Genomic DNA, 16,671 nt, shown 5'->3' with positions numbered 1-16,671 from the left:
ATCCACTTGTACTAGTTCAACTCACACTAAAACACCACCACCATGTCAGAGTCACTGCAGTGCTGAGACAATCCTTCAGTGAATTAATACCTGCTCTGTGTTGGTCCTGTGGGGGTCCTGACCATTGAAGAACAGGATGGAAGATGGCTAAGAAAGTATGCAGAGAAACTGATGGACTACAGTCTGTAATTGTAGAACTACAAAGTACTCCAGTATGGTAAGTGGAGCTGATAAAATAGACTATGAGTGTAGATACAAGGAGGTGGTGTTAATGTTATGGTTAATCGATGTAAATAGCTAGCAAACAGTAATTATAAACAATTATTAACATTTATGGCTGAAAGAAAAGCCTAATTTAAGTTTTAAAATCACTAAATTGGCTAATCACTGAACACAAACATTAGATTGTTGTTTGTGAATAGTACTTAGAAGGTTGGCCAGATTAGAGTCTCTAATGTTACTTAAATGTTTGTTAGAAACTTTGTCTGTTTAAGAGTGTTAAACACGAACAGACAACTGTTAGCTTGATGCTACAATTTATTCTCATTAAAGATAGAAATTTGCGTTATGCTTGCAGTAAAAACTTGATGAAATAAAAGTGATTTAAAATAATTTCTGGATTAAATACTGCTTTATTAGTAAATGATTGTTTTATAGATGTTGAGTGTTAAGTCTTTATTTGCCACTCGACCCTGAAGCAAAACAGTTTATCAGTAATCAGTAAAATATCCCATGTGCTATTTTTATCATCCTCAACAAGCGGTAGTCTGAAGCCCCGTCTAAAGTCATGTCTGTTCATGAGAAATGTTGTGAGCTCTCAGGTTGGTCTAGAACTTTGTACACGTTTGGTGGTGTCTGTTTTATTCTGGGTAGATTTAAAGTCTGGTGGTTTCGGTGACTGAAGGTAAAATAAATATGTAATTATTGTAAATCCTGTGGTGTGGCCAGGCAAAAATTAAGTGAATTAGAAATGACATTTTGTAAAAATTCTGGAAGGGAAAAAATTTATTTTAAAAGTGATTTCAATTTCAGTAAGACATTACTTTTCTTTAAATAGTGCAACAGTCCATTGAGCTTTTGAACGGCCTTCCAGCACTCTTCCCATCAGGAGTTGCACCACCACATAAACTGGGACAGCCAAGTGAGGCTCTGTTTCATATTCTCATGGTAAGTATTGTCAACTGTTATGTATTTGTTGTTTAGTTCACTAAACTGCTTGCAAAGAAACTTTAAGTTGTGATTTAAATGCTGAATATTGTTTGTTCTGTTCATGTCTGTGGCTTATAGTGCCTTTGTTTTTTGTTTTTTCAGCCCTCTGAAAACGCTGGTGCTGTTCTTAGTAGATGCCGTCTATCAAGCCCCTGCTTCTAACTGACCAGGATAACTGCATGATCAGTGTTGGGAAGAACCCAGTGACAACATTCCCCAAAGGCCTGCTGCACCAAGGTGTTCTGTATGTCATGGCGTGCTATTACGCGCTGCAAGTCAGGTCCAGGTCCCTTTTTATTATAATTTTTTTATGTTTAAAGATGGTATATGAAGACCAAGCAATGTTGTTAATGTTGTAGACGTAGGGACATTGTTATTGGAAAGCCTTGACATCTAAGATTGACATGTTTTAATAGAATTCTCAGAAGCGGCCTGAACATGCTTGTTGTGTATTTGGATAAAGCTGCCTTGTTTGCACACTTGTAATGTATTCATATAAAGCTGCCATGATGGCACACTTGTTAAAGTTAATAAAATTGATAGCAAAATTCAGATTTTCTGTTGTATTTTTGATAAACGGATTATCGAATGATGTCTTAATTTGAGTATAAAGTACATTCTTTTGAGTCTCAGATTACTAGCAGTGCAGTCTTACCAACAAACTTAAATGAGAGAAACAGACTAGTATTGAGTCTCTATCTTTCTTTTGTGCATGGAAACTGAATTTTTAATGCTTGTCATGATTAAAATGCTCTAATTTTCATATTTTCTGACAGGTTTTAAGGCATTTAGTGTGATGCAAAAATCTATGTATTATTGCTTATTTTAAGAAGTTTTACTAATAATAATTATAATAATGTGAGGGTTTTTAATTGTTTATTTCTTATTTTGAGAACTATTTTCTGGAGTTGATCTTATTTTAAGTTTTAAAGTGTTAATTTAAGAACATTCTAAAGCCATTTTAGCTAAAAATATGTCCAAGCATTCTAATTTCAAGAAATTCTTTACCAAATAAGGTTTTATGAAAATGCTTAAAACAAGATTAATATGCTAGTTTAGCTGATTATGCTAGTTTTTGGATTATTAATATGAAATTAGAGCAAATGAGTGTTACTCAAATCTAGCCATAATGCCTTAAATCAAGTAATTTCTTACTAATTTTAAGATTATAAGATAATTTAGCACAAGATTTTTTTTCTTGTTTTAGGAAATCTTGCTAAGATAAATTTTCTCACTATACTGGCAGATAATTTTGCTTGATTTAAGCACTTTTTCTCTTGATATGCTTTTATTTTTCTTGTTTTTTTAAAGTGATTTTTTGCAGTGTATATTGTTTTGTTTGTTTGTTTGTTTGTTGAAATATTGAATTCTCTTATTTCTGTTTGAATTTTGCCTTAAAAATGTACATAAACCAGCACTGAGAATATATTTAGACATTTGTTTGCTGTAGTAATTTGTTTTTGTTAGTTAAGTCCACATAAAGAAACATTTTACCCTTAATGCACTTCAAAAATGTTCACTGAGACAATATAAATATTGTGTTCTAAAGAATGCATTAGTTTTAATAACCGTAACTGAATTGACAAACAAACAAAAGGCACAGAGTAAAAGCAGGTTAAAATGTATTTGATTTATTATATTAGTAAATATTTATAAAAGTATGCAAACTTGAATTACTTAAATTCATTAAAATGATCATCTTAATTCATGAAACATTTTTCCATATCCAGTGTTGTTTCAACAGAAGCAACATCAACATACAAAAACATCCTCTAGACAATAACCATAGCACCTGAACAACTAAAGAGAAACCATATTTGCTTGAGGGAGAGTGGTTGAGAAAAGTGATGAAAAGGTTTAAGCATGTAAGCAGAGTTTTGTACAAAGTAAATTAGAAAAAATACATGAATCTGAACTGAAGTATTGTAGAACCTGAAAATGACTGTTATTGCACTTATATGTTACTATTACTACAACTATGCACGTTCAAGCAGGTTTATCCTCCTTGATGTCCAGGGGACCCTGATAATTCGACATCAAGCAACAGATGGTCCAAAGTTGATTGACAGAGCCCGTGAGGGAAAGTGGAACAACCCCATCCCAGATGTGGTACTCCTTCACTCTGCGGATTGCCCTTTCCACCAGCACTCTTAGACGTGCTATTGCTTGTGTCACTGCCCATCCGGGACTGTAAATATCGATATAAGTATTATGGACTTGGGGTTGTTTGGTAAATAGGTAGGATTTGTTTGGTGTTCGGTAAGCTTACCACTGAGGGTGGGGATATAGGGGTATTTATATATTGATATTGATATTGATATATATATATATATATATATACAGTATATATATATATATATATATATATAGTTACAAATGCATTAAACAAAGTTTAATTAATCAAAGATGTGTGTAAGTGTGGTAAGCCCCTAAGAGAAACATTTTGCCGCCCCGACCTACAAAAAGGTGTTTTGTAAACTCTCTTATTTACTCATTTATTTAAGCAATGAGAATGTGAATTTGATTTCCTGCCAGAAATCTTTAAAATAATTAGGGAGAGGTTACACACTTATTATGGATGTATTATTATGAATTTTAACTATAAATTAAATTAAATAAAAAATAAAAGCAGTATCTATAAAACAAGTTTTGTAGGATGTGAGGGACACTAATATGTGTATACAAAAATAGTTTGGGTTTATTATATTAAATCATATTAGAGTTTAATAGATTTATCTCTGATACACACTTATTGTGGATTTAATTACCTGAACTATGAATTATTATATTAAATCATATCAGAGTTTAATAGATTTATCTCTGATCCACACTTGTTATGGATTCATTGATCTTAATTATAAATGTGAGGACATTAATATGTGTAAATAAAAAATAGTTTGACTTTATTATATTATATTATTATATTATATATATTATAATATATATAAGTTTTATATATATAAAAAAGATTTATTTGTGTCCAATATAAAAATATTATGGATTCATTGATCTTAAATATAAAAAAAAAAAAAAAAAAACAATAAAACAAGTTTTGTAGGATGTGAGGGACATTAATATGAGTATATTTAAAATAGTTTGGGTTCATTAAATTAAATCATATCAAAGTTTAATAGATTTATTTAGTTACAATATAAAAGTATTATGGATTCATGGATCTTAACTATAAATTAAAATAAATAAAAAATTAAAGCATTATCTATAAAACAACTTCTGTAGCTTGTGAGGGACATTAATATGTGTTTATAAAAAATAGTTTGGGTTTATTATATTAAATCATATCAGAGTTTAATAGATTTATTTGTGTCCAATATAAAAGTATTATGGATTCATTGATCCTAAGTATAAATAAAAATAAAAATAAAAGCAGTAATTATAAAACAAGGTTGACATGATTCCTCAATATTTAAATAATTAAAAGATTTGAATGGATTTATTTCTCTGTAATAAGTGCAGATGAAAGGTTTCCTACGTTTTTCTGTTCGCTGCCTAACGCGTTAGCTGAAGTTGGCGCTTGATCAGTGGTTTCATTTTAATCTTTCTTTAAATAAATACATTTGACCTTAAAATTATTATAAAATAATTTTTGTAGTATATTGCCTACTTCAATCTGTGTAAGAATTCGTAAAATAAGTAGGTGTTAGGTGTTTTTTCAACCATTTATATAGTCGGAATGGCGAATGTTAAACGAATGTTGAATATTAAATTAACTTTAGCGCAGTGGCTTGCCCTTTTGTACCGTGTTTTTCTATCTATTGTATCCGGTTTGCGATCCCGCTTCTGGCTAATGATTTCTCTTTTGGACTGTGTTTTGGATTTTGTTGGATTATGAGGCAGAAAGGACCCAAGGCGCAGATTCTTTTTTTTTTTTTAATGATTTTATTAAATATTTTAATACAAAAAGAACAAAAGAAAAAAAAGGCAAAAAACCAGAACAAAAACAATCGGGAGAACCCCGATTGTGCCGCAGGCTCCGCTGGCAACTGAAAGAGAAAAAGGCAAAATAATAAATAAATGCGAGTTGCGAACCCCGATCGCTCCGGTGCTGGGCGTTCGCGCTACAGTCTCGCCAACGCCTCGGCGAGGCGTGGCGCCAGACGCTGAAATCCTGCTATTAGCAACAGGGGAGATAGCATCAAGCTATAAATAAACAGACAGCGCGAGGGCTGAGCAAAATCGCACCACTTTCCCTAAGATGAAGGAAATCAAAGGACTATACCTCAGCACAGCACTTACAATTCCCGAACGGCCTAAAAACCGTTCGGGCTACCATCTTTCCCTGCAAAATGGGGACGAGAGGACGTTCTCGCCACCGGGCTACACAGGCCAACACAAACAAAAGGTGCGACGCCCGCTGCTGCACACTGGCGGATTAAATAGGCCAGGTGCAGCTGCAGGCAATCACCCTAATTAGCCGCCCCTCTACTTGAGGCCTTGCTGGGTTTGGGTCTGTAACGCCTGCTTCGCTGGAAACCCGGGGTAAGTTTGCCAGCTACCGCAGGCACCCTAACAGTACCCCCCCGTCTAGGGACAGCTCCCGAGGTCCCAAGACCTGCAGCTTGGTTCCTACGGAACTCGCGGATCAGTTCAGGGTCCAGGATCTGACGAGCCGGTACCCATGAACGCTCCTCGGGGCCGTAACCCTCCCAATCCACCAAGTATTGGGTGCTACCCTGCACCTTCCTGCTATTCAGGAGGCGACGCACCGTGAAGGCAGGGGCACCCTGGATGATACGAGGGGCGGGGGGTTGTGGGGGGGGTCTAACTCCTCCGCACATAAATGGTCGGAGTTGTGAGACATGAAAGGTTGGATGCACTTTCGTTCTGGGAGGAAGCTCCAACCTATAGGTCACCGGGTTTATCCGCCTGACCACCTTAAACGGACCAACGTATCTGGGTGCCAACTTGTGAGGGGCACCTCCGACGGGGAGATTCCTCGTCAAGACGAGGACACGTTGACCTGGCCGGAAAGTGAGAGCCAGTTGCCGCCTGCGGTCAGCATTGCGCTTCATGCAGCGCTGGGTGGCCAAAAGGACCCCCCTTGCTTTGTGCCAGGCGGCGCGGCAGCGGCGGATATGAAGCTGTACCGTCGGGACCGCCACTTGCTGCTCCTGCTCTGGAAAGAGCGGAGGAGGGTACCCAAACTGAGCTTCAAACGGTGACATACCCAAAGCCGAGTGATGCAGGGTATTGTGGGCGAACTCGGCCCACAACAACTTATCGGCCCATGCTGCCGGATTCCCTGCAGTTAGACACCTGAGCATCTTGCTCAGGTCCTGAATCAACCTCTCCGACTGCCCGTTGGACTCAGGATGGTAGCCTGAGGATAAGCTAGCCGAAGCGCCAATAAGTTGGCAGAAGGCTCGCCAACACTGGCTCACAAACTGCAGGCCCCTGTCCGACACAATGTCAGAAGGGACCCCATGTGCTCTCACCACATGTTGCAAGATGATCTGAGCCGTGCCCATGGCGGATGGCAGCTTGGGCAGTGGGACGAATATACAAGATTTGGTGAACCGGTCTACGATTACCAGCACTGCCGTGAATCCCCTGGACTTTGGCAAACCTGTCACAAAGTCCAGCGCAATGTGGGACCACGGTCTGGAGGGTACTGGCAACGGGTGGAGAAGCCCACGTGGGCGCTCCCTAGTGCTCTTATTCAAAGCACACACTGGGCAAGAACGGACAAAGTCGCGTACCTGATTCTCCATCCCCGGCCACCAAAATCTTCGGCGCAACAGAACCAGGGACTTAGTCGCGCCTGGGTGTGCCGTAAAAGGGGATGCATGGCCCCATTCAAATACCTGACGGCGAACTGTAGAGGGGACATACAGTCGGTCAGGAGCTCCCCCACCGGGGTCCGGCTCTGCCCGTTGGGCATCCCGGATGACCTTAGATATTCCCCAGGTCACTGGGGCAGCAATCTGGGTCGAAGGGAGAATGGGATCAGGCTCGGTCTCCGGTCTGGTAGGCTCCCACTGTCTCGACAGGGCATCCGGCTTACCGTTTTTGGAGCCAGGTCGATAGGACAGCGTGAAATGGAAGCGTCCAAAAAATAGAGACCACCGAGCCTCTCCACAGATTGGATCTTAGCCGGATCCATGCGTAGGGCGCCCTGTGACACGATAAACCCCAGGAATGACACTGATGGGGCGTGGAATACGGACTTCTCCAGCTTGACGAATAAACAATGATCGCACAACAGCTGGAGAACCCGTCGGACGTGCCCTATATGCTCGTCGATGGATCGACTAAAGATCAAAATGTCGTCTAGATAAACATAGACGAAGCGATCAAGGGTCTCCCGTAGGACCTCATTATAAACCGTTGGAAGACCGCCGGTGCGTTCATCAACCCAAAGGGCATCACTAAGTATTCATAGTGGCCAGTGGGTGTGAGGAACGCGGTCTTCCACTCGTCCCCCTGCCTGATCCGGATCAGGTTGTACGCGCTGCGTAAGTCAAGCTTAGTAAAAACAGTGGCTCGCTGAAGGGCTTCAAAAGCCGTAGCCATCAGCGGCAGCGGGTACCGATCCTTGATTGTAATGGCGTTAAGACCGCGATAGTCGACACAGGGGCGCAAACCGCCGTCCTTCTTCGCTACAAAGAAAAACCCCGCCCCAGCCGGGGAGGAAGAAGGACGGATGAACCCCTGTTTAAGTGCTTCACGCACATACTCCTCCATAGCGACCTTCTCCGAACCGGAGAGTGAGAAAAGGCGCCCCCTAGGAGGAGAAGTGCCGGGCAACAAGTTGATGGTGCAGTCGAATGGTCTGTGGGGGGCAAGTCCTGCGCCCTGGACTTGCTAAAAACCTCTTGCAGGTCATGGTACACGGCTGGTACCTGGGCCAGGTCCGGGAGCTCCATCTTAGGGTCCAACGGTGCGGGAGCCGTGCCAGCCTGAAGGAGGCAAGAATCCCGGCACCGAGTTCCCCAGATGAAGATCGAACCGGTGGCCCAGTCGATCTAAGGGTTGTGCTTGGTCAACCAGGAGTAGCCCAACACTACCTGGAGATGAGGAACCCATGAAGGTGATGTGTTCCTCATGGCTGCCTAGACGCAACGTGAGAGGTTGGGTCTGGTGCGTGATGGGGCTACCCCTAACCGCCCTACCATCAACGGCATAAACCGAGATGGGGGTCGGTAGTGGTTGAACCTCGATCCCCAAGCCGCGTACCAAGTTGATGTCAATAAAATTTTCTACGGCCCCAGAGTCCACACAGACCTTTAGGTTGGTGTCCCCTGAACCCCAACGCAGCTGGGCCTGTAGGAACAGACCATGACGAGGGATGTTAACGCGGCTCACTCCCAACTCCCCGAATCGAGAGTGGCCTACTCGTTTAACCGCCTCCGTGAACGAGGAGAACTCGAAGGCGGAGGAGCGGTCGCTCGAGTGGAACCCAACTGCATGGGTTCAGGATCAGGATACACCGGTCTGGACGAACCCTGAGGCCGGGAAAAAGGGAGTCAAGCACCTCGCTCGCTGGCGGAGGCGAGTGTCGATGGAGGTGGCCAGCAAGTAGAAGGCGCTAAGAGTGGTGGGGAGGTCACGAGCGGCCAGCTCGTCCTTGATGTTCTCCCCAAGGCCCCGGTGAAAGATGGCGGTTAACGCCCCCTCGCCCCAGCCACATTTAGCGGCTAGTGTGCGGAATTCGATAACGTAATCCGCCACCGAACGGCGCCCCTGTGAGAGCTCAAGCAGCCTAGGTCCGGCTTCCCGCCCTCCGGAGGAGTGAAAGAAGGTGTCTTTGAGGGCACCCCTAAACGCACCCTCTGAAGCACACTCGGGAGCATTCTGCTCCCAGAGAGCGGTGGCCCACTCCAAGGCACGGCCTGTTAGAAGGGAGATAATAAAGGCCACCTTGGAGCGTTCTGTGGGGAAACAGGACGGCTGTAATTCAAAGGCCAAAGAGCACTGTAGAAGAAACCCACAGCACTTTTTGGCCTCTCCCGAAAATCGCTCGGGGGCGGAATAGGGGTTTCGCCTCCTGAGGAAATTCCGGGGGGACCAGGATGATGACCATGATGGCTTGGACCGGCCTCAGCAGCTGGTACACGCAGGGCAAGCTCGCTTACCCGCTGTGCCAGCTCTGTGAGCGCTAGCTCATGCCGGCCCAAAGCCACCCGCTGGTAGCGCAGGACGTCAGTCACCGGGGGAGAATCTGCAGGGTCCATATTACTGGTCGCACCTTTCTGTTATGAGGCAGAAAGGACCCAAGGCACAAATTCTTTTTTTTTTTTTTAATTATTTTATTAAAAATTTTAATACAAAAAGAACAAAAGAAAAAAAAGGCAAAAAACCAGAACAAAAACAATCGGCAGAACCCCCATTGTGCCACAGGCTCCGCTGGCAACTGAAAGAGAAAAAGGCAAAATAATAAGTGAATGTGAGGCGCGAACCCCGGTCGCTCCGGTGCTGGGCATTCGCGTTACAGTCTCGCCAACTGGAGGATAGAGAGCCGCTAGGCACAAGCTAAAGATAAGCGTCTCGGCGAGGCGTGGCGCCAGACGCTGAAATCCTGCTATTAGCAACAGGGGAGATAGCATCAAGCTATAAATAAACAGACAGCGCGAGGGCTGAGCAAAATCGCACCACTTTCCCTAAGATGAAGGAAATCAAAGAACTATACCTCAGCACAGCGCTTACAATTCCCGAACGGCCTAAAAACCGTTCGGGCTACCGTATTTCCCTGCAAAATGGGGACGAGAGGACGTTCTCGCCACCGGGCTACACAGGCCAACACAAACAAAAGGTGCGACGCCCGCTGCTGCACACTGGCGGATTAAATAGGCCAGGTGCAGCTGCAGGCAATTGCCCTAATTAGCCGCCCCTCTACTTGAGGCCTTGCTGGGTTTGGGTCTGTAACGCCTGCTTCGCTGGAAACCCGGGGTAAGTTTTGACAGATTTGATGCCTTGGTTTATTGATTACATGGTTTTGACCCACGCATGTTTTTTGACTACTGTGTTTGGATTAGCGCTTCAAATGAAAGCTTCTCTCTATTTTTACCATGAGTCAATACAACTCAGTCTGTATTGTTACAGAATACTTCGCCACCATGGAGACGGCGGATATCGAAGCTTTAAAGTCAGCCGTTAGCAAGCAAAGTAAAACTCTACAACAACATCAGCAGCTGTTTGAAGGTTTTAATCAGTCTGTTGGCGCTATGGCTCAACAACAAGGAGAGCAACAGAGACAACTAGCTGAACTCATTGAAGGTATGAAACAATTATCGGCTCAAATTCAATCTTTGGGTCCTTCTGCTGCGGTAACACCAACTCCTATCTCTGCTGTTCCTGTCTGCCATAGTGAACAAGTATTTCCAGTTAGTATGCCCGATAAGTTTGATGGCTCTCCTGATTTATGTAAAGGCTTCTTGTTGCAATGTTCAATTTACTTTAGCAATTCTCTGCCTAGTTCTGACAAGTCATGTATTGCTTTTGTGGTATCTCGGATGACCGGTAAAGCTCTAGATTGGGCTACAGCAGTTTGGTCTCAGTTTCAGACCTATACTTATGAACAGTTTATTAATGAGCTGCGCACTGTTTTTGATCATCCCCATGAGGGCAAGTCCAGTGGAGAATTTTTGAGCAAAATTCAGCAGGGCAATAGATCAGTAGCTGAATATGCTCTTGATTTTCGTACCTTAGCTGCTAGTAGTGGGTGGAATGAGCCGGCATTGTTGACAGCATTCAGAAATGGTCTTAATTCAGACGTACTAACTGAATTAGCATGCAAGGATGATGATTTGTCTTTGGACGCTTTAATTAAGCTTGCTATACGGCTTGATCAATTGTTACGTGAACGAAAAACTAAAAAATCAGCTCCAGTGTCTTGTCAAACCTTTCAAAGAGACTTTACACTGCTGGTGGATTCTACCGAGAGGATATCTGTACTGAACCGATGCAGTGTGATTCGTCTCGTCTGTCGCAAGAAGAAAGACGTCGTAGATTACATGGTGGTCTATTCATGTACTGTGGTAATGCTGGTCATCTTCTCCGTGATTGTCCGTCCCGGCCACGTAAACATCAGGCAACTACCCTTGGTTGTTGGTGAGTGTTCCAACTATGGGATTCGTCTCACTGTCTTTTTTGTTACCAGTTATCCTGTACTGCCGTCAGTCTGTTTTTGTCTTTTCAGCCTTAATCGATTCTGGAGCTGAGGAAACTTCCTCCACAAGAATTTGGTGGATCAACTTAACGTCTCCGTTCGACCATTAAAGTCTCCTCTAAAGGTGTCTGCTCTGGATGGAGGCCCCGTTGGGGCAGGGACTATTTCGTTTGTGACTGAGCCTATTAAAATGGCTTTTCAGCTTTCTGGTTCTGGACTTGTCTGAATTCTCTGTCATTTTAGGCCTGCCTTGGTTAGAGAAACATGACCCACGTATCTCTTGGCCTGAACAGGAGTTGTTATCTTGGTCCCCATTTTGTATGAAAAACTGTTTAAGATCTGCTGTTAGGTCAGTTAGATCCACCTCTATTGAAAGCCCTGAGAACTCAGTTGAAGTAGAAATGCCTCTTGACTACCTTGACCTCCAAGAAGTGTTCAGTAAAAAGAGATCTACTCAACTACCTCCTCATCGATCTTATGATTGTGCTATTGAACTGACCAATGGAGCTACCCTTCCCAAATCCAGGGTTTACCCCCTCACTCAGGCTGAGGAGAGGGCGATGGAGGAATATATTGAAGAAGTTTTAACTCAGGGTTTCATACGTCCTTCTACTTCTCCTGCTGCTTCCGGTTTCTTTTTTGTAAAAAAGAAAGATGGAGGTCTTCGTCCTTGCATTGACTACCGGGCACTCAATCTTGTAACCAAAAGATACACGTACCCCCTTCCGTTAATCCCTGTAGCTTTAGTACAATTGCGTGGGGCCACTATCTTCACTAAATTAGACCTTAGAAGTGCGTATAACCTTATTTGTATCAAAGAAGGAGATGAATGGAAAACAGCATTTGTGACCACTAGGGGGTACTATGAATATACTGTGATGCTTTTTGGACTCACTAATGCCTCCTCTGTTTTCCAAGCATTCATAAATGATGTTCTCAGAGATAGGTTCTCAGAGAGAGGTCAATTTGTCATTGCTTATATCGATGATATTCTAATTGATTCTGATAATCTACATAATCATGTTCGTCATGTCCATCAGGTTCTCACTAGACTGCTTGAACATCAATTGTACATCAAGAGGGAGAAATGTGAGTTTCACTTACCTTCTACATCATTTCTAGGCTACATAATAAGTCCCTTTGGTATCACTATGGATAACCACAAGGTGCACAATCATTCGAAAATCTCAAAGACTCTTTCACATCAGCCCCTATCCTCAAACATCCGGATCCCAGTCAACCTTTTGTAGTTGAAGTCGATGCATCAGAGACCGGCGTGGGAGCTGTATTGTCACAGAGGCTGGGTATTCCACAGAAGCTATACCCTATCGCGTTCTACTCACACAAGCTTACTCAAACAGAACATAATTATGGCATTGGGGATAGGGAACTTCTTGCTATGAAACTGGCTCTTGGAGAATGGAGACATTGGTTAGAGGGAGCTAATCACCCATTTCTCGTTTTAACTGATCATAAGAATCTAGAACAAGGGTCGGCAACCCGTGGCTCCGGAGCCGCATGCGGCTCATTCATCCTTATACTGCGGCTCCGCGTGGCTTGGGAAAATAAATTATAAGTATATAATTTGTATAATATATATAATATAATATATATAATTTGCCCACATATATATGTGAGCAGCTATTCTCCACCATGAACTATGTTAAAAACAAACACCGCTCACGCCTCACAGACCGCAGCTTACAGTCCTGCGTAAAGATGAAAGTGACTTCGTACAGCCCCGATTTGCAGGGTTCAGGAGCAGAAGTCCCATTAACCAGGTAAAATAAATATTTATGCAGATATTTTGCAAATATTTATTTTTCATTGTTTAGTGGCAGTGTTTTTTTTCCAATTTATTTTTTTAATTCAGGTCAAGGCTCCGCTACAAAACCCCAAAGGCGATATAAGGATGACGGCTCACAACATTTTTTGTTTGCTAAATGGATAATTAAAGTTCAGCTTTTTAATTCAAGAGTTCAAAATGTGTTCATTACATAAATAAAATTTAATTTTCTCTGTAGCACTTCATGGATTTCATAAGCAACACACTATAGTTGTTTATACAAAGCGTAAAGGTAAAAAAAACAATATATACAGTGTCATCTTCACTTTAGATGTCAAAAAGTATTTGCGGCTCCCAGTGTTTTCTTTTCCGTGGAAACCGGGTCCAAATGGCTCTTTGGGTGTTAAAGGTTGCCGACCCCTGATCTAGAATATTTGCAGTCAGCCAAATGCTTGAACCCCCGTCAGGCAAGGTGGTCTCTCTTTTTCTCACAATTTAAATTTTCAGTCTCTTACAGGCCAGGATCTCGTAATGGTAAAGCCGATGCTCTATCATGCCTGTATGATGATGATATTTCGCAGAGCATCTCTTCTGAGACCATTCTTCAACCTGGGGTGGTATTATCCTTCATTAGGTGGGAGGTCGATGATGAGATTGAGACCGCTCTGAGAGAGGTTGAAGTTCCTGTCCAGTGTCCTTCAGATAATGTCTACGTTCCAGCATTATTTCGTGATCGTCTTATCACCTGGGCTCTTCCATATCCTCTGGTCACCCTTGTGAGACACGTACTCTACAACTCTTAAGTAATCATTACTGGTGGGAAAGTACGTCTAGTGACATCCATAGATTTGTATCCTCTGTATCCTATCCTGTTCTACTTGTTCTCAGTGTAAAACGCCTAAAACTTTAAATTAGTACTCCTGCCAGTTCCTGCACGGCCTTGGTCCCATATAGCTATTGATTTTATTACTGATCTCCCCATTTCACAAACCTATACTACTATACTCACAATAATTGATAGATTTTCACGGGGCATTAGGTTCATACCATTTTCGTCATTGCCCACAGCTTTTCAGACAGCCGAAACCCTATTTAACTTTGTATTTCGGTTCTTTGGCACACCTGAAGAAATCTTGTCAGATAGAGGTCCCCAGTTCATATCACAAGTCTGGTCTGCTTTCTGTGAACATCTAGGAGTGTCAGTTAGTCTTACTTCTGGGTATCATCCTGAATCCAATTGTCAATGTGAACGGATGAACCAAGAATTGGGTAAATTTCTAAGACTTTATTGTTTTGAAAACTAGAAAGACTGGTTTAGTTTTCTTCCTTGGGCAGAAATAGCACAAAACTCTCTAACCAGCTCCGTCACAGGAATGACACCGTTTCAGTGTATTTTGGGTTATCAACCCCCACTCATGCCTTGGTCTGGAGCTCATTCGGATGTACCTGCTGTCAACGAATGGATGAGGCGCAGTGAAGAAGTATGGGAATTTGCACATCAACGCATAGAAGCGGTCCTACATCGGCAGAAAACAAAGGCGATTCGTCATTGTGGTGAAAACCCCTTGTTTGCTCCTGGAGACGGTGTGGCTGTCAACTCGAGACTTCAGACACACAGAGGGCAGTAAAAAGTCATTTCCTAAATATGTTGGTCCTTATAAGGTCCTTAAACAGATCAATGAGGTTACCTATAAGTTGGATTTACCTAACCAGTCTTGTATGTCTAACTCCTTTCATGTCTCTCTATTGAAACCTGTGGTCACAGGTCCTTTGGACGAGGTCACGCCTGGTGAGACCCCCCTACCTCCGGTGACTGTTGATGGAACTCCCGTCTATGCTGTTCGTCGGTTGCTGGACTCGAGGAGGCGTGGGGGCGGTCTGCAATACCTGGTCGACTGGGAAGGGTATGGTCCGGAGGAGCGCAGCTGGGTTCCTGCTTCTGATGTTCTAGATCCTGGTCTAGCCGATTTCCATCAGCAGCACCCAGAGAAGCCTGCACCTCGCCCTAGGGGTCGTCCTAGACACAGATGTCCCAGTTCGGCCAGTGTTCGCACGTGTAGATGTCCTAGGGGCCGTCCCAAGAGACACGGTTCTGTCCAGCACTTGAGCAATGTCAGCAGGGCGTCGAAAGACATTGCCGGAGGCCTGGCTCGTGGTCGTCACGGGCGTCCACGTCCCTCGGCCTGCCCGGACTCTTCAGGAGGGGGTACTGTCACGCGTGCCGCTCACCCTACTGACTCATCCATCACAGCGAACTCTAACTCCCAGAATGCATCTACCAATCCCGTGACTTCGTCAGCCAATCCCAATGTGATTACCAAATCTGATTCACCTGTGTTTTAGGTTTACTTCCTGTATAAATACCAGTCTGTTTGTATTATGTGTTGCGAAGTATTGCCACTGCTTTCAGCAGCGTACCGAGTATTCTTTTATTGATCGTGCTTTGACCCGTTTTTTGTATTTCCACCCTGGTTTTTGGATTGCCCTTTTGTACCGTGTTTATCTGGCTATTGTACTTGGTTATCGTTGGCTAATGATTTCTCTTTTGGACTGTGTTTTGGATTTGATGCCCTGGTTTATTGATTACATGGTTTTGACCCATGCATGTTTTTTGACTACTGTTTTTGGATTAGCACTTCATATTAAAGCTTCCATCTATTTTTACCACGAGCGTCTCGACTCAGTCTGTATCATTACACAACTACTGTAAATAAGAACCTCAACACTAACCATAACCTCAATAAAAACCCCAAACACAACCTCAACACCCCACCCCACCCCACCCCACCCCACCCTGAAAAATAACCCCAAACAAACAAATGCTAATATAATTATTGTTATAGTATCAATATAAAGAGGTTTTTTTTTCAGTGTACCAAAATACCTGAGGAAAATGTTGAAATTCAATAAATCAATAAATTGTTTAAAAACAGTGTTTATTTGGTCTTATAATATTATAATTATTATTATTGTTTTGTGGTCTGATACATACAAGTGTGACAAATAGAGAAAAAAATAGAGAAAATTGGAAAATGAGGTAAATACTTTTTCACTGACCTGTATTACTACATGAAGTTAAAAGTAATTAAGAATATAAACTCCAGACAAAATACCAGTCATTAAAGGTAACTAACACAAGGTTTATTCAAAATATTAATCACATTAGTGTTGATATTATTATTGGTATTATTATTAGTGATTAGTCAACAGAACTGCTACACATACTGTCCCTTTTATTAAATATTTACATTATTATCATCTATATTTAACATCATTAATAAGAATCATCACTTTGTTTATCATCATTTTAATCTATTGCAGTTTAATCAACTTTTGGTTATGTAGGAAGACGTTCTGACCTCAAGATCTCACTGTAAATTCTCTGGCCACTCTTCTTCATTTTCTTCTCTGGGCAGAACATCTCCAGTAGCTTTAAACTTCTTTAAACGTCTTCATTACAGGTCAGATAGTGAACAGCATGCCAATGTCACTATGTAGAATCCCAGCGTGAAGAGTAGATGGTGTTTATCTTCACTGATCTTCATCTCAT

This window comes from Trichomycterus rosablanca, chromosome 15, assembly GCF_030014385.1.
Source record: "Trichomycterus rosablanca isolate fTriRos1 chromosome 15, fTriRos1.hap1, whole genome shotgun sequence".
NCBI classification, from domain to species: domain Eukaryota; kingdom Metazoa; phylum Chordata; class Actinopteri; order Siluriformes; family Trichomycteridae; genus Trichomycterus; species Trichomycterus rosablanca.
This window is presented reverse-complemented; position numbering follows the sequence as displayed.